Genomic DNA, 23,638 nt, shown 5'->3' with positions numbered 1-23,638 from the left:
CGAGTGTTGTGACGGAAAGTAGACGCACGGGCGTTTTCTAGAGTGTACGCAACTGTTTAGACAAAACTTGAAGCGGTCGTGCGTATGATAGGAAAAAAAGTTATTTTTTTAACATTGTTGTCAATAATAATTCAATGTCAATTCGTTCAATATTTTGTTCGCTTTCTAGCGTAAACGGTAAAAGGTACACGGTAAAGTGTAATGATGCTCACTGTTTCAGTACATTGTTGTGCAATATTTCGGTTATGGGTTTCACGGTTTCTGCTCTTTACTATGTTCGTTGCACTGACCTTGTTTCATATTGTACGTTTCAGTCATTGTTTAGAAGCCCGTCCTGCAACGCCTTCTTTGAGAAGGCAGTATTATCTGTAAATAAATAAATAAATAAATAAATAAAAATAACAGAAGGCAATCAGTTTAGCAATATTAAAAAAAAATAAAGCAATCGTACAATCAGGCAGTAATACAAAAAGGCAATTAATTCCGAATACCCTTTTCATAATGTCATTCAATTCTCTAATTTATGTTTACATACCTTATGATATTGGTCACTTGAGAGATAAAAAAAACGTGTTTTCGTGTTTTTCTCGGGTGCTAAGAAGTAGGTGAAAGGTGTAATTAGCTACTTGACTAACTTCGTTCAAGTTAACTTTGAACTATTTTATATAATAAATGCGACAACATTAATTGCCCCATGGAGCGCAGCTGGCATTGTCTGTGACAGCAAAAAGACGGCTCCTAACTTCCCTTCCAAACGGCGGTTAAGATGGCTGCGACGCGTGTTCCAAGGAATGCCACTCCAGTCTTACAGAGAAGCCCGTAAAAGGGAGAGGGTGACGAAGCGCGCAAAATTCCCTCCCCTACCAAAAAAATGTTAGCCTTTCCCCTTTGGTGAAAGAGGACCAGCGAAGCTTTACTATGGTGCGAATGAAGCAATGGCTTGCCGGAAGTCGGCAAGCCAGAGGGGAAAGGCTGGAAAGGTTGCAGCCATATATGAGCGACGGCGGCAACCAGACAACGAGACAACCGGGAAGCCGGTTGTGTGGTTGCCGCCGTCGCACATAGATGGCGGTAGCTGTCCAGAGCTTTGTGTCGAGATTTTTTGCCCGTGGACACAATACTGGGTAACTAGCCCTTAGTTAGCTCCGCTGTAAAAAAAAAAAAAAAGCGCCTTGAAAGGAGTCCGGAAGCAGTGCGGAACATCAAGGCACGGGATGGAACAAAAAAGAGTCCGGATGCCTTAAAGGGCCCATGAAACGATTTTTGGGTTGGGATAAATCATTCTAGATTGGGATTTTACTAATAGCACATCGTTCAGTGGACCAAAAGAAAAAAGGTAGAAAGTCAAAAGCCTGACTTTCAGTGCGAAAATTTGGAAACAGAGCGGACTATTTCGTGCCTCCTCCCCTTCGCAACCTCTCTGCCTTTTCACTGTGATACATCCGCGGTCCCAAAAGCGCGTTATCGGGTCCAAACTGACGTCACACGCAACCGGACCTCACTTATTCCCTTCACCCCTAAACTGACATTGTGGTGGAAGCTACGCGCTTGCCGGACCAATCAGCCGCCTCCCTTTCATCACCTGACTTCATTCTCTGCAGCCACATTTGAAACGCTCACTAGGCAAGTGTGGCTGGCCCAACGAGCAAGTAGCTTCAACAGAACTGTCAGCTTCGGAATGAACGGGGTGGGGAAAGCAACTTTTGTCTGAATTTTGAGCGACGGGCTAATCTTCTAGGGGGAGAATGGATGTGTCCGGGATTACACAAACGAAAGTGCGAGCAAGAGGGGACTCCCCCTTTTCGTCTTCTTTAACTGTTTGGTGGAATGCGCGATTTATGAGTTGAGGAGGAAAGCGAAACAGGAAAAAGTTGGAAAAGCGTTTCATGACCCCTTTAAAGCCGGAATATAGTCCATACCGGTCTAGTCCGTAAACGAAGCCGGATCTAACCAGACCGTAAACGAAGCCGGATCTAGCCAGCCCGTAAACTAAGCCGAACCTAACGAGACAGTAAAACAAGCCGGACCTAACCAGCCCGGACCTGACCAGTTCGTTAACCACACCGAGCTTGGCCAGTTCGGAACTTAAGCGGATCTTGTTGACGAAGATCCGTCCCTTGACGAAAACTTAACCAGAATGGTTGTGAAGGCTGGTATAGGTCTGTGAGAAAACAATCTAAAATTGCACCACAGCCAAAATATACGAAAATCGATCCATGTTCTTAATGTTTAATACACTGCAGCAACGAAATTACGAACTTGGTGTTATTACCAAATCGGCAATATTTGTACAATATCAGCCCATGCGTAGTTTTTGTGAAAATAACTGGCACGAAACTATTTGTTTACATTTCATCCTGTAGTGTGGCTTTTAGTTTGCCTTTGAAGAAGTGTGCAACATTTAAAGATAAATAAAATTTTGTCAGGATATTCGGTGTATGCATGCAACTGATGATAACAGGCCCCCCATCGTAAAATGTTACATTTCATTTATTCAAACAAAAAGCTGTACACACTATTATTCAAACAAAAAATAAAATTATGTGCTTTAGTGCACTTTATGACCAAAGTCGTTCCATGACGTTTTCCAGATAATATGAAACAATTATAAAACACTAAAGTAGCACAAATAAAAGATGTGCATCGAAAATCATATAAAGGTCTAGATACTACGGCAAGCAGCAGTGGTACAAAATAACACATCACTCAAGCCAATTCGTCAGGATATTGTGAAACTAAATAAGAAATGGCGTGAAACAATTTGATGTTAGGATGAAGCATAGATTACTGAGAAAAAAATTGTACTGAATAATACATCATCACATCTTTATGTGATGATGTACACAGGGCAAAGAAAACAAAATAAAAATAGTACATATACCACATAGCCAATGCATCAGCATTTAAAGCCTTAATAGTGTATTAAGCCGGAATCTGTACTTCGCAAAAAGGCAGTAGGACGATTTAACGGAAAGCTAAGACAACCCCAGGACATCAAGTTTACAAGAATGTCTCAAACGGAGAGCTCTATTTTTTTTGTAGAAAAATTATGCTGATGAACGAAGCTGCCAGGCCGTATTATGTCGCGCTACCGGTCTGACAACAAAGTATGGGGCTTCCTTCGAAGCTTGCCTGGGAGAGGAGCACAAGGCCGAGGAGCCTGGTAACCTGACGTCAGACGTCCTGGCAGCTTCTCTGAATCGCGTCTTACATTTCCTAAAATACAGTTGCCCATTGGAGATATCCTCCCGTTACAACCCTAATTTTTCCTTTTTTGGTGCACAGATTTCGGTTCAGTATCTCTAAGAGGCATCATTTTAAAAAAAAGGAAGATGTGCAGATTATCCCTCACAGTTCATACCACATCAGTGTCAAAAAGATTTTTTGTAAATGTGGGCCTTGTTGTCCTTTCTGTTAACGTTTATAAAATATTTCCCTTTTAACTCCTTAACTTTTTCCTTTTCGTGTCAGCACTTTCTTCGGATTTTTGTTGGTTCCCACCTTCTCATTTTCCTCCTAGCCGCCCCCTCCCCCCCTTCTCCTTTTTCACCCTGGAAGCGTCCTTCTTTGTGTAACGGCCAAAAGCGATGGGAAACCAGAGAAATCCCACGTTACTTTCCTCGTGGTTCAGATCAGAAGCTCAACATAGAAATTCTGAGCCTTGTGCTGTCACAATTTGATTCGTATATTTTGATTAATAACTCGGGAATAAAGCTAATTTGTAAATGAAAAAATCACCCACCTGTCATAGCCTCTATCTTTTCTGGGGTTAGCGGAGTCTTCCCCACTGCCCCCTCATTCAGAAGGCTCGTACAAGACTGCCCGGACGCGCTCCGGTCGAAAAGAGCTGCAGGCTCCCATAGTGATGGACCGACCAAACACAAAGCGGCCAGGGGTCTAAGCATAGCCCACGGCGTAGCCTAGGGCCACCTCCAGCATTATAATACCGTGTCGCATATAAATCTGCAATGAGTAACAATATCAATCAAATTAAAAAAAAATATGGTGAAATAAAAACACGAATGGGCTCTCCACTTTCTTTTAGGGTTACGTTACTGATTTGTTTCACCAAAAAGTAAATTGTTTAAATAAAAATGGAATATGCTAATATACAGAGGTTGATGCTATGCAATATACATCAATAATATTTTTTTTGTGTGTAATATGTACCAAGAAACATTTTTTTTACTGTTCGTTTTATATTGTAGTCACAGCCCAAATTATGTCATGGGATGACAAAATTATTTCATGTGTTTTCAGCATATTAGAGTCAACGTCTACAGGACCAGATAATTGTTTTTGAATTCAAAGTTTGAAAGTACAGAAAGATTACACTGCATTAGCATGATGCATACTAATACATACAGTCCTAAACAGCTGAGCAACAAGCATAAAAATAGAAACATATTTTGGCATAATTTTATGACAAGGCGTGAAGAAAACGACATGGATGAGAAGGTAGCATTACTGTAACTCGGCATCTTCCCTTTCTGTGTCCTGAAGTATGCTTCAATGCAGTTCACCTGTGCCTTCTTTGCTAGCTAGCACCTACCGGTGCATGGCACTACCCTGATGATATTTGGGAATGTAGCATTGGTACTAGCCTAGTGTTCTTTACAATATAATTATTCTAGCTTCGTATTAAAAATGGAGTTTAAATATAAGCAGTAGCGTTTCAAGAGCATTTATTAAAGACATCAATTTCTTTTACACGCGCAGACTCTCTCATTCAAAAACAAGTTGCATTAAAATTGGGGGCAAATTTGATAAGAAGTAACTTATAAACCCGCTGTTCTTGATAAGAGTACAGTGTAAAAATGCACCACTATCATCTCACTGTCGTCTGCATGTTCTTTCTCAAAACGAGTTCAACTCATTTCATGGTTGGGTCACCACTATTTCTCATTCACTGCTCGGTTGTTTCTAGACATGCCCAAAATTGAACATGTTCAGAATTGGGCATGGCGGGGTCAAGAATGTGAAACCTGTAAACGCACAAGGTACTGATACGAACATGCTTCATAGAAGTACCATGGGTTTTTACTTGTAGCCTTCTAAACATTCATCATTGATTTCTTTTATTGGCCCGATCCCCCAACTACGCAACTGCTTTGTTACGGTACCCTAAAGTGTCAAACTGTTTATTCTGTTTATTATTTCTCTTGCTATGTCATCCATCGGGAAATGTTCAACCTTATTGAAAACTTGACGCTCTTTCGCCCACCAAAAAAAGAACTTATAAAGACATTTATCAACAAGCTATTTTAAAACACATTCTTCGTGCATGATTGTTCAAAACAAATATTCACTCTAAATAGCAATAAAATAAAATAACAAAACAATAATTCTACCGTCGATTAAAACAGTGCTGCCCCCCTAAAATAAATAAATAAGCACTATAAAATGTAGCAGGCTTTTTTAATTTTAGAGCAGAGCTGTTAAGGGCTAGTTTCCCCTGGATCGTGTCCGCCAGCAAAGAAATGGTGACACCGAACACTGGACAGCTACCGCCATATATGAGCGACGGCGGCAACCAGGCAAACCGGCTGGTTGCCGCCGTCGCTCATAGATGGCGGTAGCTGTCGGAGTTCGGCGTCATGATCTATGAGCGACGGCGACGTGCGCAGCAGCGCGAATGGTTCCGCAACCGCCGCGAGGCCGCTATCGCCTCAAGTTCCACTTCGTCGAGCGCTTCAAATTCCCTTGCGAAAGAAGGGCAGATCGTTCACTTGGAAAACCACCGCCGCGAACAGAGGCTACAGCTCCGCTGCTCTTCATTCTTCACCAAAGTGGAAAGGCTGAAAGTTTTTCCATTAAATTGAACTCAGAAACCAACAATTTAACCGGTTATAAACGTTAATCGCGATTATTGTATTATTCAAATAAGCGGAATTTTGGTCTATTAATTGCCCAGCCCTACATTTTAGTAATTTTCATTAAGTAAATAAGTCATTTTTTCTAGTTGCCGCTACGGTCATCCGCTAGCACCCAGGTCTAAAGGAACCCTAGCGCATGCTCCCTTCCTTTTAAGTTTCGACCAACAAAATAGAACACTTCGTATATAATACCTTCCAGATAGCAGCGACAGCAATATCGCCATTATTTCCATTTGGTTTCACGTGAAGAAGCAAGTTACCAACAGACACCTTAAAGGAGGGCTAACTTTCTTGAGACGCCTGATCCGTTGGCATGGCGTGCAGGAAACTTTTTTTTATTCATCTTTATGCCGAAGGAAATTGAAAGCCTCAAAATGCAAGACATTAGAGCCTATTACGCTAGCTAGAAAGGGTATGTGCCAGCATCGCGGAGCTTGCTCCGTGTGCGGCGGCCCCTAAGGATATTATGACGACGATAGGTGGCGCGCTGATCGACTCTGAGGTGCCTACGGCTGCTGCGTATCTCTCGCGCGTACGCTGACGCCTCCCTTTCTTGGAGTCGTGGTGCCTGTTTTACATTGCTTAATGTCACAACTCAGACTGCGTTTTTTGGTCTAAACATATGTTTCGGCATTGTCATTCGCTGAGCTGCCTCCGTAAGTTGCGGTGATTGGCTCTCCGAGTGTTGTGCGGGAAAGCAGACTGACGGGCTTTTTTTAGAGTGTATCCTCGGCGTCAGCTTTTGTTTCTTTCTACGTTATGTAGTCTACTTTCACAGCACTCCCCCATCGTCAAAGCCAGTCGCACGAGCGCGTGTGAATGAGAGTCAAAATAAATGCACGTGACCTCGTAGCAGTGCGGAGTAAAGCACTGTGCAAGCGGCGCTCGCCGTTTCATGTAGTTAACATAGAACGCTGTAAAAGCTGCTGGATCGAGCTCGTGGCTTCATCTAAAAGGCATCGTTAGCGCGAGAACGCGTGCAAATGTTCGACGAGATCAAGTACCATGCTCGCGCCAGCAGTTTTGACAGCCCGGCGTGCGATTTCCTCGGTCCAGCAGGCGCATGCACGTCGCTTCGGAAAGGGGTCGAATCACGCACCATACGCACGAACACTGAAAATGGAACTGGCGGGAAGCCCTCTTTTGGAAAGGTATATATGAACGTTACTGAAACACTCAGTTCGGAGACTCACCGTTGAAACCTGGGCCGCTGGCGACCACCGAGACCGAGCTAAATTAGAGTGCCTTCATACACACGCGCGCTTTTGCATAAGTGGTGACATCTCAGCCATTTTTCCGCCGAATCGTTTTTTATGCATTTTAAAGTGCGCGCAGTCCGGTGTCACTCAGCTCAAACGCGTAGCTATGTCTAACGCATAAACGCAATTTTACCACCCAAGTAACACACCGAGTGCGCAAGACCGTCACGCGCTGGCACATTCAGGGAAACAATGGATCTGTTCACCCTGAGACAGACAGGCATGTAGGCACCCTAAGCTAAATTAAAGCCCCTTTATGTTTCAAAAGTAGCGCAAGGTTCGTCGATGCACGAGGCACGTGCAACGCGCAGCCCTTGGGAAGACCATGGCGGCACAGCGCAGCACTGTGCTAGATTTCAGACGCCATGAATTTCCCAGAAGTGGCGCGCGGCACGTGCCTCGAGCATTTCTACAACAATGAATGGCGCCACTTTTCCGATGATAGAGGGGCTTTAAGCTAGATACGACAACAGCGCCACTTTTTATATAATGTGTCTGTACTGTGGTCACCTTGAGCTTTTAGGAAGCACGTTTTTGCGTAGAAACCAACGGACAAAACTATTTTTGTAGTAACTTTTATTGGAGTTTAGTACAAAATAAAGGGCGCGTAATGTTTGGTAATTTATTTATTTCGCAAGGTTTTGCGGCACAATTATTTTTCTTTTTTATACAACCGTGCCTCAGCTGTGAGTTCAGGTAGCGCGTCCCGACCTAGGCGCATCCTAACTTCGCTTGTAAATCGCAGCGCGTCCACTTCAGAGACGGGGGTGGTACCAATGGAACCCCTTCCACCGTACCTGCTTCGGTGCATAAAGGGGTATTCACACGAGGGAGAAATCCCGGGGATTTCTCCACGGCACGCGCTTCTTGCGACGAAAACGTCGACCTTTGCGATGTGCAAAAGCCTCGCGTTTTCGTCTCGTGATGCGCGCGCGCCAGGGAGAAATCCCTGGGATTTCTCCCTCGTGTGAATACCCCTTAAACGGCCGATTAAAACCAAAATAGAAGTCACGCGTAGTACCTCGAGTGGACCCTCCGGGAGAAATGGCGGCGTTGCGATCGCCATTAGTTCGGTTCTCGAGTACGGATCGGTGCAACCTTTTAGAGCAGGCTCTATGGAAGTTTCCCAACTAAGCGGTTCTAATAACGTTGGTATACATATAGCCAATCGTAAGCAAGGAGACTGGCCGCCGCCATATGTTTTTGCTCGTGTGGACGCACCCGTGCAGTTGCAAGCTTGCCAAGGCTATGTTCACGCGAAAGCTGCACGTGCTTGCACGCATGGGGCAGAGTATAGGGTAACCATTCTTGCAATATAGACCTTTCTAATGTTTACAAAGTCACAGTCAAGCGTGCGAACTTCACAGCCCAGGACGTGTGTGTTCCTCACTGCGGAAAGCGAGCAAAGCCAATACCACCTAGAACACAAGGCCTGCGCGTTTCCTCCTCTAAACGTCATCACTAGTAGATCCCCTCAGCGCCCCCTAGGTAGCCCGGATGAGCACCATCGTCTGCTACATCGTCTGCTCCATCGCCTGCTTCAGTGGTCGTGCTCAGAACGAGCTCGCATTGCTAAGACCGGCAATCTCAATGGTGTCGCATGCACGTTGCAAGTGAACTGTGGTAGCTCGCTATTAGCTCGCGCTAAGCAGTCGCGCACTTAGCTGTGGCGGCCAGTAAATGCGGCGTAGTTCCTCCGAAAACCCACGGGAGCGCGGCGGCGAACGCCCTTTAGAGGACTCGGAGTCTACGTAAGCCGAGGCTTTGCGATCCCCGTTTCGTCATCCCAACAGCTGAAACAATTCATTACGGTCAGTCCGCTTGCGAAGCGGAATCCACTGATCGCAACTCCAACGACAATCAAATAACAACGCGCGCATAAACAAAGATAAAGCAGTCTATTTAGCGGTCTCAAACGCCACTCAGGGGATCACACGAGTTTAGAGCGCATCTAGGAAGCGGAAAAAAGGCGTTTAGCTTCTCGAACTACGTCGTAAGTGGTTACTGTGGATCCGTTACAGACTGTGTTGTCACAGTTTCTTAGCTAAATAGGTGATCATTTAAACGTGCACAAACAACATGTAAAGATTACCAGAGTAAGCGAACCAGCCGCTGCAGCATGACAAAATGGGGTCCCCTTCTCAGGCGAAAATAAAGAGAAATGGGGAACAAGTAGCAAACAACGGCGAATAAAACAAAACGTTAGCAGACGATAGAAAGATACAAATCACCCAGCAAAGAAGCTTCTTCAGCGACGACGATCATTGCGGTGCTTAGGGAAAAAAGAAAAAAATAGAAAGCAGCAACATAAAAAAAAAGAGCTCTTTTTTTTTTTATGGTTTGTTTTAGCTTTATTTTAATGTTGCAGCAACTTAATTACTCACGTTTATTCGGGCTTCGGGAAGCGGAAGAAGGATTTTCTACCACATCGCAAAAACTTGCCTGCCATCTCCAAGTATGCGCTGGTGTATGCCTGAAGGCGGCCGGTTGATCAACAAACGATGACCCATAGCAGACGTTCTGGCGTAGACAAATAAAATTCGAATATAAATGTATAACGAGCTTGCACTTTTTAATATATTTAATAAATACCAAAAAGCACGTATGCAGATTTCAGATTAGAAACTGAATCGAAGGCGAAAATAGGAGGTTACATATCGCAGACGAAAGTAGAAGAAAACAACAACAAAGTTGCAGACGGCCCTCAAAACGTCCGGGAACAGCGTAGCAGACGGACTGGCGGTAGTAAGCGCCGAAGTGAAGAGAGCAAAAACTAGGTCCAAGCAAGACAAAACAAAATGCGCGATGGTCCGAACGTCAAGTAAACAAAAACATACTCACACATAATAAAAAAAAAAAAAAAAAGCAAAGAGGAAGAAAGAACGCTACGTCGAACACGTCGAAGATGCTCCTCCAGAATAAAAAAGAAAGTGGACTGAAAAATGGAAAGAGTTGCTGACGGTGGTCCAAAGGGTGCCGACTTTTATCGTAGAAGGCGACGAAGACGTTAGTCGCCCGGGCGCTGACAATCCTTTTGTTGTTGTTTTTTTGCGCTACAACGCTGTTCTTGTTTGTTATTTTCTTTTCTTTTGGACGCGCAAGAAGTCTGCTTTTTCTTGTAACTTCGCTTTTATTGATTTCGGTAATAGCGTCAAATTTGCATGTGCACAATCGACTTCTTCCAGAGCATACTGAGATCGCAATAACGTACGTGGTTCGAAATTGCGTTTTGCTTCTTCATCCTATTCGTCTATTCGACAAAACGATTATAAGCAAGGAGAAATGGGAACTGCAACAACGAAACAAATTGACTGATAATAACAGTAAAGTTGAAATGTAGCTACGTTCTAAAATTTTGGTACATTGCCCTTTTTTCAAACAGTGCGAAGATATATCCGTGTTTTGTCTCGCTTACATAAGTTGCGACAGGGTGTTTTCTTCAGGAGAGCCCCGAAATTGCAACCTGAAAGCTCTTACATCCTTCCCACGCGAAGAAAATGTCCTTCACTTATGAGGTGGCACCTTTTTTTTTTTAACATTCAAAGCAGCGAATACCCGTGACAAAGTTTTTCATTGGTCACCTCGCACGGAAATAGGCAAAAGGAATGCGTTGCGGAGAATTCGTCTGCTAGCGGAGGCTCCGAGCTCGCCACTCTGCGATCACTTTTCTCCCGTGCTCCGCCGGGAGCCCCTACTCTCGTCAAGCTTCGGGGTGTTTGCCGCTTGGGGCGGGTCGGGGATCTACTAACGAAACGTCATGCGCAGGCCTTGTCTTCTAGGTGGTATTGGCAAAGCACGCGCCGCACTCACAAACACTCTAAATGGCAAAAGAAAGAAAGGCAAGACAGACACGAGCGCTGTCTGTCTTGAAAGCGCTCGTGACTGTGTTGTCTTTCTTTCTTTTGTCCTCGTCCAAAAAAAGCGCTACCATGCCTTTGGCAACCCAAGACTCTAGATGGAGCCGGCCACACGCTCTTTTTTTTTTTTTTAAGGTGTATACACCAACTTATGTTTACAAACAAACCGGAGCGCCCCTAGCGAACGCCACCGGCGCCGCGCATGCGCGATGGAGTGTGGGCAAGAAGCTTGCCGTCGCCCATAAACAAACCATTGAAATGGGATGTTGTCGGCGTCAGTGTGAGTCCCCTTGCCCTTTCCGCGTTCGAATTGTTGATTTTACGTCTTCCTGGAAAAGTCGGACTACTTGAGCGGCCTCAGCGAAATTACCTAGGCCCGTTACACCGCAAAACTTCGCGTGAATATTGTGACATGCGGCAATTAAGTCCGCGTGGACGCCGCAGAATGTACGCTAAAGCCTAATTCGCATGATGATATTTCGCTCGCAATTTTCAGTCGCGACGTCGCTCGGGCTGCAAAACCGTGAACCGTAGCTGAGATGTTCAACATCGATACTGAAATTCGCAAGCAGAATCAGACCACGTGAATTAGGCATAACAAGTGGGTGATGGTTACTGGTACCAATGATCAATATCTCCTTGTATCTACTGTTTACATCGACCCTCCTTACCAACCTTCAAACATAAGTCTTTTGAGGCCTGCGCTTACTTCATATAGCAAGTACCGGCCAAAATTTGGTCTACGGGTCGGCGTCGTCTAAAAGATCCGACGACAAGCAAACACGTTTGAAAGAGCAGACGACAGTTTGAAAAGTCAGGCGGCCATTTAAACTTGAGAACGCACTGAACTTAGTCCGGCAGGTGGTCCGCACAACTTGACGGTTTTTCAGCGTTCACGTTGGAACAAAAGAAGTAAATTTGATTACACAAGTATCGTGAATTTAGCCCAAAGTGCTTCCCGCCCAAACAATCGGGGTGCGACGGCGTCAGGTTTTCCACTTTCACGGCACATATCCACGTTCTCGGACGAACCGAGCACGTGAAAACTGACCTTTAAACCTTTTCAACTCTTTTGGTACAACCCGAGTCGCGGCGTATTGACAAGAAGGCAGGTTTTTGTCTGGTTCCTTTCAAAACAACGCAGGAATACACGTCTCACATGGGGACTTCTGCCCAGAGCTCTAGACCGGAAGTGCGCCCGACGCGCCACCACCGCGCCGTGACGTAACAGAGTTGTGTTCGTGTATAGACATATCACTAAAATACCCAAGCGTCGAAGATAATGTTTGGAACGGAGGTACACGCGCTGCACGTGCTCGCCTTCCGTATAAAAAATATTTTAAGTAAATAACCAAAGTAAAGCGTTCGCGGAACGCGCGTGCGAAGTGCCGTTTGTTTTGAATTTTGTCTTTCAAACAGTTAGAGCCGAAGACGCCAGGACGCGCAAAACGTCTACCTACGTTTACAACATTCTTTTTTGAAGCTTTGGCAATTCGGCAAGAGGTCTGTTGTCTATTGGCCTCGAGACCCCGGTCGAATTTTTTCGAAGCGTGCTTTTGTCTATCCATCGTTCTCTATGAGGCACGCGGTTATTTCCTCTGTCCACAATGCGGCAGGACACATGGCATCCATACTAACGGCACAAAGGACGGGCAAGGGTGCAAAGCATGATCCCTAGCAGTTGATTCTAGTGCGCGAGCGCTGCATTCACGCCTCCAATGACTTCAGCGTCGCGTGCGTAGCATTCGTTTTGCTCCAAGTTAGTTTTAACCAAAGCGTAGTTCAGCTTTTCACCACCTGTGACCGTGTCGGTCAAATCTCGAGGCAGATACTCCGTTCACCCTTAAAGGACCTCTGACACGCCAAAAAAAATATATATATATATTTTTATGCTAGGAGTTGAAATGGCATGTCAGGACATTACAAACAAAAAAATTTTTACTATAGAGGTGCGTAGTTTTTTTTTTTAAATAAAAAATAGAAATACGAAGTCCAATTCAAAGTTCCCGCCAGTGCACTGTGACGTAAGTGTACCGCAAGGTGTCGGGGCGGTCAGAAAGGAGGCATCGCCGGAAGTCACGTGAGTTGTATCCCTCCTCGTGCTTACCACGAGCGCGTGTAATATTTTTAAAATATTTTTGTTATTCTCCGCAACTCCACGAGCGATCCAAGCAGACAAGGTTTCTTCTATTTGCTTTTCATCGCTTAATGTTGCTGTAAAGGTAGAAGAAGGGAAGTTAGTGAATTGACGTGATCAACTACAATGCCTAGAAGGTGCTGTGTGAGGGACTGTCCCGGTATTTCAGCAACTGAAGAAAAGATCACACTGCATGCATTTCCGAGAGACGGCAGGCATCTTCAGCCTGGAAAGTATACGATGATTCGACGACCTCGGTGTCCGAACCTTCAGCAACGCAATTGGGCGTGTCGTACGCTAGCAATCCTAATTTCTGCGAACGTTCTAATTTTTTTTTTCAAAACTTTATAGCTTTTTTTGTGCCCAGTAGAGCTCTGTATCATCGGTCTGACAGCATGCACTCGTACACTGTCTTGTACTCGCAACGCTCTCACCATTGACCTCCATCACGTCGATCCACTGACTCTTCGTCCTCAAGTTTCACAGCACGCAAACTAACCAACGGTGCAGCGACAAAGACCTAGTGGAACTGAAACTTCGTTTTCTACGATCGCTCCTCCATAGAGCAGAAAAAAAAGTCTTAGGCACGGTCGCGGAGAGCACGAGGCGTGAAACTCGCGTGACTTCCTGCGAACCCAGTTTTAGTGACGTAGGTTGATGCCTCCCTTCTGACCACCCGACACCTTGCGGTACACTGTTACGTCACAGTCCACTGGCGGAAACTTTGAATTGGGCCTCGTATTTCTATTTTTTACAAAAACAACTACGCAACTATATACAATTTTTTTGTAATGACCTGACATGCCATTTCAACGCCTAGCATGAAAAAAAAAATGTTTTTTTTTGGGGCGTGTCAGAGGCTTTTTAAACTTATGTACTGATGCCAAAAGCACAAGAGCTGGAGGTAGCTGTTTTGACGCCTTCTTCCATAGGACGAGCGCTTGCGCTAGAAATACGTGTTTCAAAGGCAGGAACGAGGCCTAACTGGCGTTTGAAACTTTGGCTGCAGTCTCAGCATGAGTGTGAACAGGGTATAATAACTGTTAGAACGCTTCTGAATGCTTCGTCCTTGTGCCACTGTCCTCGTCATAATTTCTCCCAGGGCCTTCTTATAACGATCGCTTCCGTGAAACCATGGCATTTATCGTTCACAATCGCGGTCGATTTCTGAGTGTCACATATTGAAATGCAGGATTTCCATCTTAAACGTAGTGTTAATAAATACTTAGGTGATGAATACAAGCACTACCTATCCCAAGTATTTTGTTTCGATTTATGTTAATGTTAATGCGCAAACCTGTGAATTGATAGGTCATATTATTGTTTTCTTATTTCAAGCATCTTCGACGAGCACCATTGGAACAACAAGTAAGTAATATTAGCCCATTCTCTATACGACTGCCGATTTATTAATTATTTTTTCTGTCTCGAAGATGCCTCGGTGACCGAATTATTGGGGAGGGGAACAGCTTAAATATATACTTTACTGTGAGATCAATATGTGAAATAGAGAAAGCCGTGGTAAACTATATTTTAAGCAGGACGCACTTCATTAATTCGTCCAGTTGAGTAAAATTAGATGGTCGAGAGGTGGCGCGACCTCGATATTTTAACTGCACAATCAATAAATGGTTTTCTTAAGGTCAATGCATATTGCAGGTTACAGAAATAACCTGCGCGCTATCGGCGATCGGCCCAACGTTACGTCTGAAAGCATGAACCAGCCAGTGGCGTAAACAAAGGGCAGGAACTTAAAAGGCTTCAGCCCCCCTTCCCCTCTCCGCACCCCAAGTCATGCACATCCCAGACACATCAACCGCCCTCCCCCCCTCAACCAAACACACACACACGCACACACAAATAGGATACCTGGCTACGCTCTGTACCAGTAGTAGTATGGATTTCCCGGGCTGTTGAGTAGGAAATATCTCACTAATCGTCTATCATTAAAAAAAGCGGATTCCTCGCAAACATGTAATCTCTGCTGCGTTACACTGTCAAATGATTTAATGCGCCCATAGTTTCCATGTCGGCCTCATTGGTGAAGTTTTCTTTAGGACATTGACCGATGCATCTTGAACCCAGTTAGGAAGCGGTTTTACTGACGGCGCTACACAATGCCGACGGTCAACCTACCGGTCACTGTCAGCTTGTGAAAGGCAGGTCGTGGCGACTCCCGGGCATCTCATCATCGTTCGACAACCAATCAGATTGCTGCGTCAGATGATAAGAATGCAGAATCACGAAGCAAGAAGCCCGAGGATAATTAGCCATGCCCTTCCTTTCTTGAGGTCTCAGTGATTATATGGCGTGCTAGTTGGTCTGCTTCTTTCGCAAGGGTTTCGGTGACGTCAGAGCGAAGCCGAGCTCTGATTGGAAGGTTAGTGGTTGGACCTCAAGTAACCTAGCATTGAGGTCTCCCCCACTAACCTTCCGATCAGAGCCAATCAGAGCTGGTCGTTCTCACGTCACCGAAACCCCTGCGCAACTGAAGCAGGCGACTTGCTTTCCGCTTAGTGCCTCTTTCACTTCTCGTCATCGCGACAACGTTTATGTAACGCGATAAATATTGACGACATACTATGGGCTGACTGCTTAACATATATTTACCATTTTTCAGCAACGACGGTTCCTCCGCCAGTTTCTTGGCCGAAAAGTGAGCTCACCATATAAATATTACCTAACATATTTGAGAAGGCTTCGGATCGGTAAGATAAAGCAAATATTCCAGTCTTCATAATAAGTGAACCTTGCTGTCGTCATGGACAGAAAGAGTGTTCCTAGTTCCACTCATAGAAAAAGGCTCTTCGCTCCTTTGCAGTGGCCCACCTAACTTTATTGGGTACACCAGGGTGGATGTTCTCAATTCGAAGATATTGTGAAAGATACAGTTCAGACTTTACCATAATACGTTTGCAATAGTTTTGCACTTAAGAAAAATATGCCGCATTGTGCCACGCGCCTGCAGTGTTTTAGTTCACTGAAATCCTAGAAATTCGTTTAAAATACACTATCCTCTAGGAAGATATCTACGTCCGTCTTATTAAAAAAAATAACAAAAAATTTGAGTTGTGATTGCTTTGTATTAAAATATTTACATCACTGGCGTCGATTATCCATATTTGGCAACACTTAGGGCCGGTTGCACCAACGCCGCTTACCTTAACCCAAAGCGGCACTTTCCTAAGCCGGCTTAGCGCCCTAAACCGAGCTTAGGTAAGCACGGGTTTAAATTCCGGTTGCACCAACGTTAAGCCGGCTTTACAGACGCGCCCCTAGCTAAACGCTGGATTTGCGTAGGGAATCTAGGGACAAACAGAGCAAACTAGGGAACGCTCAAAGCGACAAATACGATTGGCGGAAAAGAATCACGTGATGTAAAAAAAAAAAAAAAATCCGTAGTATTGTAAGCAGTGAGAGAGTGCAGGCGAGCTGGTACTCAATCGACATCTTGTAAACCCTGAGATGGGGATTGTGTTCGTCCGTTTTTTTATCGTTCCCCATCTCAGGGTTTACAAGATACCGCAGTAGTTGTCGTCGGCGTCTGCTTTTCGCTGTATTTCTTCGGTGAGTAACAAATTAAAGGTCTCCAAATTCAATCATTTTTTCGTTTAACTTTCAATAACAGAAGTCAAAGCTTCAAATAAACACGAATGCTCTTTACATCTGTGATTGTGTGTTTAATATCGGTTGATAACAGGATATTTTGACAGTAATAGTAGTTTTCGTGCTCACATTTGGAGGCGAAGGAGCCATCGGGGGCCCCAAATCTCACCGAACGCGAGAAGGACACTCTACTCGCTACATCGCTGAAGACAAAACATCATGGATACAAGTAGGCAGGTAAGATGACTACTAAAACCAAGTCAAGCCTGAGACCGATGAAGTTCAAAACAGTGACGAACTCGCCACGGCAGCTGCGAAAATGCCCGGAAATCGTCGAATAGAAGTCGTCGAGAGGTCAGGTCACGAGACCTTGCGTCGACGGTACTCGTTGCTATCAGCAAGGTGACAGAACTGCACTGTACCGTCGTTGAACATCCGCTGCAGCCTCAAACGGACTTCAATTTCACACTGTCGAGTTCAAAAAAAAAAAAAAATGCTCCGACTAGTACATCATATTGTGCCGATAAGAACGGTCGTCTCTTCGCATCACCTGCCCCAGCCTGCCCCGATACAGCAATGCACGAATCTAACATAGTAGTCGTTACGATTTGTCGTCGCCACGATTGAAAGATATAAAGAAAAATATTCCTAAAAAATCGCGATCACCAAAAAAGTTACGGAGGACACAACAAGGCGCAACTTTCAACTGAATTTTATTGAAAACGTGTTCCGGTATATAGTCTCAACCATCGTCACAATGACAACAAACGGCAAAAGTAAAGGGAAAACACCATCACAGAGCACAACTCGGAAACAACAGTATCTCGTTCTCGGGAAACGAATGAAAGATATAAAGCAAAGTATATAAAAAAAAAATGCGATCACCAAAAAAGTTACAGTTATGGAACGATACAGTTTTCTGAAGCCAAGATTATACTCGCGAGATAAGGAAAATTCACTGAAGATTGTCTCAAAACTCAGAAAACGAAAGAAATTGAATTTTCGCTGTTTTATTACTTAAAAGCGCCGCAATCTAATGCAAACGGCAGAGGTGTCGACAATCAGCTGATCGCCGAGATCATGTACTGCCACTATTCAACGCGCTGATCAGATTGAAGGATACGCGCTGCAAGTGTAGATAAACAAGGTGGTAAATAACAATACGTTACAGCTATGCGAAAATTAGTAAGTACATACGAATAAGCTCGTTGACAGAAGAACCAACGGGAATACAGACGTGAGCCCCACAGCTCCGTACGTTTCTCGGTTAGGGCTAACACGCCCTGAAAGTGGAGAGCCAACTTGAAAACAGGGGTCGATCAACACTTCACGCGACAATATTTTGCATCCTTGTCACAATCGAAAGTCATTTTGTCGAAACTTTCACGCTGATGTAGCCTAAAACACTTTGCACAACCAATTTCGTCCACCGCGTCGACCGTGACAAACCAGCCGCCATGTTTTTAATCCAGGATTAAGAAACAACCAGAAGCAAAGCGCCCAATGTTGAGCGCTTAAGTTAAGCGTAGTTTAGTGCTAGGTTTAGCGATAAGCGAGTTTGGTGCAACCGAACGAAACCGAAACTAAGCTTAAGTTCCCGGCTAAGCTCCGCTTTGCGCTAAGCGACGTTGGTGCAACCGGCCCTTAGAGCTATAGAACTGCCTTGAGTGTTGAACAAAGCATGTACAGTGTTGCCCAAACTTAACGCCGCCACTCGCGGTTACTCGAACGTTAATGTTTGAGATTTTTTTTAAAACTTTATTACTAGAGTTACAGTATTAGCTGACATATCCTGTGCGTGTGTTATAGTGATAGAGGGCTCAGGACGTTACAAGGTAATTTCACCTGTTGTGGCAGGAATTGGCAACGATGTGTTTTGGTGGCGTCACCTAGCGGACTCTTTTTTTGTGACTTAGGAAGAAAACTTGGATCCGACAACGTGCTAAATGATCGCACGGAATGGTTATATTAATTGTACCTCTGAGGACTGATTTTTGCTTAATTATGAAAAAAAAAATACTTTATGTATTTATTTCACATACCCCTCTTTGTCTGGACTTTTTCTGCGTTTTCTTGGACTTGTGCTCTCGCTAGTTTCCTGTTTTCTAGCTGCAGCGCCTTCCTTCACGAGCCGATATTACGGTGTACGTTATATGCTCGAGAACCCAAAACGCGGCGAACGCAGCACACCATTGCCAAGATAAAGTCCTATTGGAGAGCGCCCGAGTAGCCTCAGCGGACAGCGTCTCCTCGTCCAGACGGAGGGACTCAGGATAAAAGAAACAAATAAATTACAGGATGACGCTTAAGCTTCGCCTTTAAGAGTGGAACCCGGTAGCTAAATATAAACTCCCGCTCTTTCCCTAGCCTCGCAAGCGTGTATGCATAGTGTAGTCGGTAGCGTGACTGTTTCGCAACCAACCCGCTGTGGGTTCGTATCCCGCTCCGCCTAAATTACTTAAGACGTGTTTCTTTAAGGCAAGTAATTACTTTTTAGACTGAAATCATTTGAGACGTGCGGCGACCTTTAGTTCGGAATATTTGTCTCGTTTTAATCACTTCAATTCCACGCGTGACGTCGCGTTTCATGGGAGCGTTGTGGGTTGCTCCAACTTCCCGCGCGATGTCATGTGGCTCTGGCGGGATGTCCCTATCGACCAATCAGGATTTTTTCATCTCTCGCCACCGACAGCGTCGCCGGCTTTTCAGGGACACGAGCTCCTCAAGGCTGTCGCTTAAAAAGACAAACAAAAAGTGTCTCTTTGATATGGCGTCCGGGCGCGGGCTCTTTCCATTCGAAGCGTCCACTTTTATATAGAATGGCGCTGGCTTCAGCAGCGCGCCAGAGATCTCTTCACTTCAACGTGTACACAAACCTGTTATTGTCGCCATTGAAGTATGAAACTAAGCTCAATGTCGAATCCTTGTCTAAGCGACGCACGTAGTTCAAGGGCCAAGCTCTGTATGACGTGGCGCACCCAGAAAAGTAATTTAAAAACAGGCATGGTTTCCATAGAGAAGCCTCCAAAACTGGGCCCGCGAAAGGCCACCATTAGCCGCATATTGAGGAGACATCTGGTGTCGCCGCTTGCAACCAAGGTGAGGAGAGTACCTTTTCTAGCAGCTGCGAAGCGTGCGGTGTCCACGCCTATGCGAGGTGTATCCGGAAAGTCGGGCGAAATCGCTGCTGCGAAAACTGCGCATTGCACTGAAAAAATAAGGTGACGCCGTAGTGGTCTGCGTCACAAAATCCATCGAGGAAAATTATTAGGCTTCAGTATATTCCCTGAACGATACCCGCCCTGCACGAGCGCGCGTGCTTAGGAGGGACACTGAAAGCTCGGGGCTCGCTCTTGTAGCCTCTGGTACGCTGCCATTTGTAATGAAACGGAGTATACACGACTGTAGTGAAGAAGCGTAATGACACAACTTCGAAAGGTGAGCCACAAATATTCTATATTGCTCGCCCGGAGCGCTGCTCAAAACTTGACAGCTACGGGCCTATAGCGTTTCGGAGCGCGGCGCGACAGCGAAACTGGCTACGAGCCGTATGAGCCACTTCCCGTCGCACGGTTACGACGAATATCCGGCATCTCGTGGATACGGGTGGCAGAAGCCAAAATTAAGTGCGAAGATGAAATAATTAGGGCCTGCGTGGTCCGTGTGAAGTCGGTTGTGTCGGCACATGGCGCAGGCGCGGACATTCAACGCAAATCTGGTTTCTGCACACAAGCAGTGCGCAGACTTGTTTTCATACAGCGTGTCGTTCCGTACATATATCTATGTGTGTATCGCGTTTTCAGGGTGTAAATTTTACGTTGTTTTTTTGCAGGTTCGCCTTCCAACCCTCTTATTTGCGTCTTTGCGGCTCCTGATCATGCGAGAAACCTTTCCACATTTGCCGTATTGAAGCCATCACTCTGCCAAATTGTTGTCGTCAAGAACATTGTGGAGATCAAGGGGGCGAACGCAGGTTTCCGAGGGATCTCTTGTAAGTCTGGTAATAATATGTCGCCATAATAGTCATATTACGATCAAATATACAACAGTTGGTGCTATGCCGATCAACGTTATTTGATCTATCACTTGAATAGCCCGCTGAAAAAACTCTTTCGAAAATGGTTTTTAAAAAAACCATGAAATTATTTTATTTTTTTTACTTTTTCCTCCTTAGTTTTTATTTTCAACTCAGAAGCCACAGGAGGAATCGCGTGTTCGTGATGTACATGTACTTAGCCACCAGATGCGATGACCCCAAACTTTCACCATTCTTTTTAAGTACTCCATATAAAGCTTGTCATTCGCAAGTGGCAAGTGCAGTCACGGCACTCATTGGCCACGAACGCGAATTCAAATATTCGTCGGTGCATTGACTGTTGACGAACACATACGCTCGAGTTACGCAGTGCTCTTGTCCAATGCGCGAGCTGGTGCCCGATGACGTACTTTGGGTATCGCGGATGTATCACAGGGAAAAGGCGGAGCGCTTTCGAAGGAAAAAAAGATGCGAAATACTCCGTTATGTCTTCAAACTCTCGAACCAAAAAGCAAACTGTTTTTGCTTTTTGGAGGAGGAGGACCCCAATCTAAATCCCAATCTAAAATCATTTATCCCGTCGCACAACTCTTGTCATGGTCGCTGTAACTTGCCCTTGCCTGAACGCGGGAAGGTACGGGAGGATGGGGTTCCTAGCACCACCGTCGGCAACGCCTCCACGGGCAACGGAGAGAACGGGTTTAATAACGGTGGCTAGGAAAATATTTACCGTTTGGTATAAAAATAGAAATTCCAAAGAGAAACGCCGTCACATAATCTCTAAAAAATATATATTTGTATCCATAAATGTAACATAGATTTTGTAGCGCATACTTCAACTTGAATATGGAACTGATGAAAGCAGCTCTAACCACGTTTAATTAAAACCAAAGTCGCGACGTTTGGCCCCCGCAGGGGGCACCTGTGAAAGCAGGTGTTTGAGTGGCGCCTCCACGGACCCCGAGTCATGCGGGTTCGCCCGCCCACGTCTGGCTGTGCGTGGCTTTCCCGTGTCTTGGGAAAAGGGCATCCTGGTGGTTGAGCCGAGCCCGTTGTAGGTTTGGACCCTTCGGGGCCCCCCGGGTGAGGCAATACACCACTTCGGCCCCTGCTTCTCATAGACGGGAGTCCTGGTAAGGACCGGCCAGGATGATTCAGTCTAGTCGCCACTTCTACTATCCCCTCTCTACTTTCACCCTTGTCTTCTCCTCCTTTTCACTCTTCTCATTTCTCTTCTTTCCTTTTTCAACTTCTTTGGCGGCAAGGGCTAACCTTGGGTGGCGACAGACCCGTTGTCCAGAACCACACTTGGGTATAGTTCCTGGGCAGTGCAAATAGCATAGCGTTTCCAGCAAAGCCCTTTTTGTTATGGTGCGTTATCTATTCCCTTGTTGGGCTCCGTGGTGGGACGCATATTCCACAGGTTCCGGACAAACTTCGCCTCTTATGGCAACCCCCCAAACCAAAACGCCCAGTTCTGAACGTGCCGCTAAGAGGCAACGTCCCGAACGAACAGTCATAGTGAAAGATAAAGAAGATGAAACTTTTTCAAGATTTATGGTGATCCCCTCCGAGGTCCCTGACAATCCTCTATCAAAGATGTCCCCGTTCCTTGTAGCAAAAGTTCTCGACAGTCAAATAGGTGGTGATTACAAAGCGAAGAAAATACATTCTGGTGATCTGCTTTTGAAGTTGCAAAAAAGTTCCAGAGCACTACTCTTCTAAAATTGACATCCCTAGGAGACATGCCGGTAACAGTGAGCACACACAGAACCCTCAATACCATTCGAGGGGTGATTTCAGAAGATGATCTTTTTTCCAGCAATGAAGACGAGATCTTGGAAGGCCTGCGGACATCTAGAGTAGTGGCGGTCAAACGCATTATGACGAGGCGTGACAGTGCAGAGGTGAAATCTAAACACCTTATCCTGACTTTTGAACGTCACTCGCTTCCTGCGCTCGTCAAAGCTGGCTACTTGAATTGACGTGTCAGACCGTACGTCCCGAATTTACAGCGATGTTTCCGTTACCAGCGTTTTGGTCACGGGTCGCGCAGCTGTCGGGGGAGGGAGATGTGCGCGAAGTGCGGGAGCCACGACCATGTGGCCGGCGTCTGTGAAGGTTCAGTTTCCTGCGCTAACTGCAGGGGTCCTAACCCTGCTTACTCTCGCTCCTGACCTCTGTGGCGACAAGAAAAGGAAATTCTTAGCTTACGAGCCAAAGAGAACTTGTCGTATTCTGCAGCAAAACAAAGGTTTTCCTTCATTTCCAAATGCACCTACTCTGACGCCGTGCGCAGGGGCCCTGCACCACGTACGGAATCCAGGGCCACTCAGTTATATCTTGAGGACTTCGCAGGCCCCTTTCAGACCCCGAAACAACCTGCGGGGAAGCAGGGTGCCCCAGGTAACGCTGGGAGCACACAGCCACCCCAGTCGATTCAGGCACGACCTCCGGCTGACCTGCAGCCTCGTGCCAGTGGTTCTTCTCAGGATGGGAAACGAGACCGTTATTCCAATTCCTCAGAGGCGGCCCGCCTTGTTACGGAGCAACAAGGCCCACCTGCTGCTCCATCAATGTCAAAAGACGGAAGCATGAATGCGGGAGGGTCCCGGCCTGGTACGTCGAAGCGTTCTTCGGCGGGGTCTGGCCATGGCCGGAAACTCGTGGCTCAGGTCTCCGACCATGTCGGAACTGGCAAACCTCCGTCCAAGGTTCAGCATGCAGTGGGAGCTGTTGACATTGCCGACTCCTCCGGTCCTTCCTCGGATCAGGAAGACATAAAATGGCAAACTGCTAAATCAGAACAGAAGGAAAAAAGCCGGTGGTTCCTCCTTAGGGCGTAGCACATTCAGAATTGCTTTAAT

This window comes from Ixodes scapularis, unplaced genomic scaffold (assembly GCF_016920785.2).
Source record: "Ixodes scapularis isolate PalLabHiFi unplaced genomic scaffold, ASM1692078v2 PGA_scaffold6__148_contigs__length_123643588, whole genome shotgun sequence".
Taxonomy (NCBI): domain Eukaryota; kingdom Metazoa; phylum Arthropoda; class Arachnida; order Ixodida; family Ixodidae; genus Ixodes; species Ixodes scapularis.
This window is presented reverse-complemented; position numbering follows the sequence as displayed.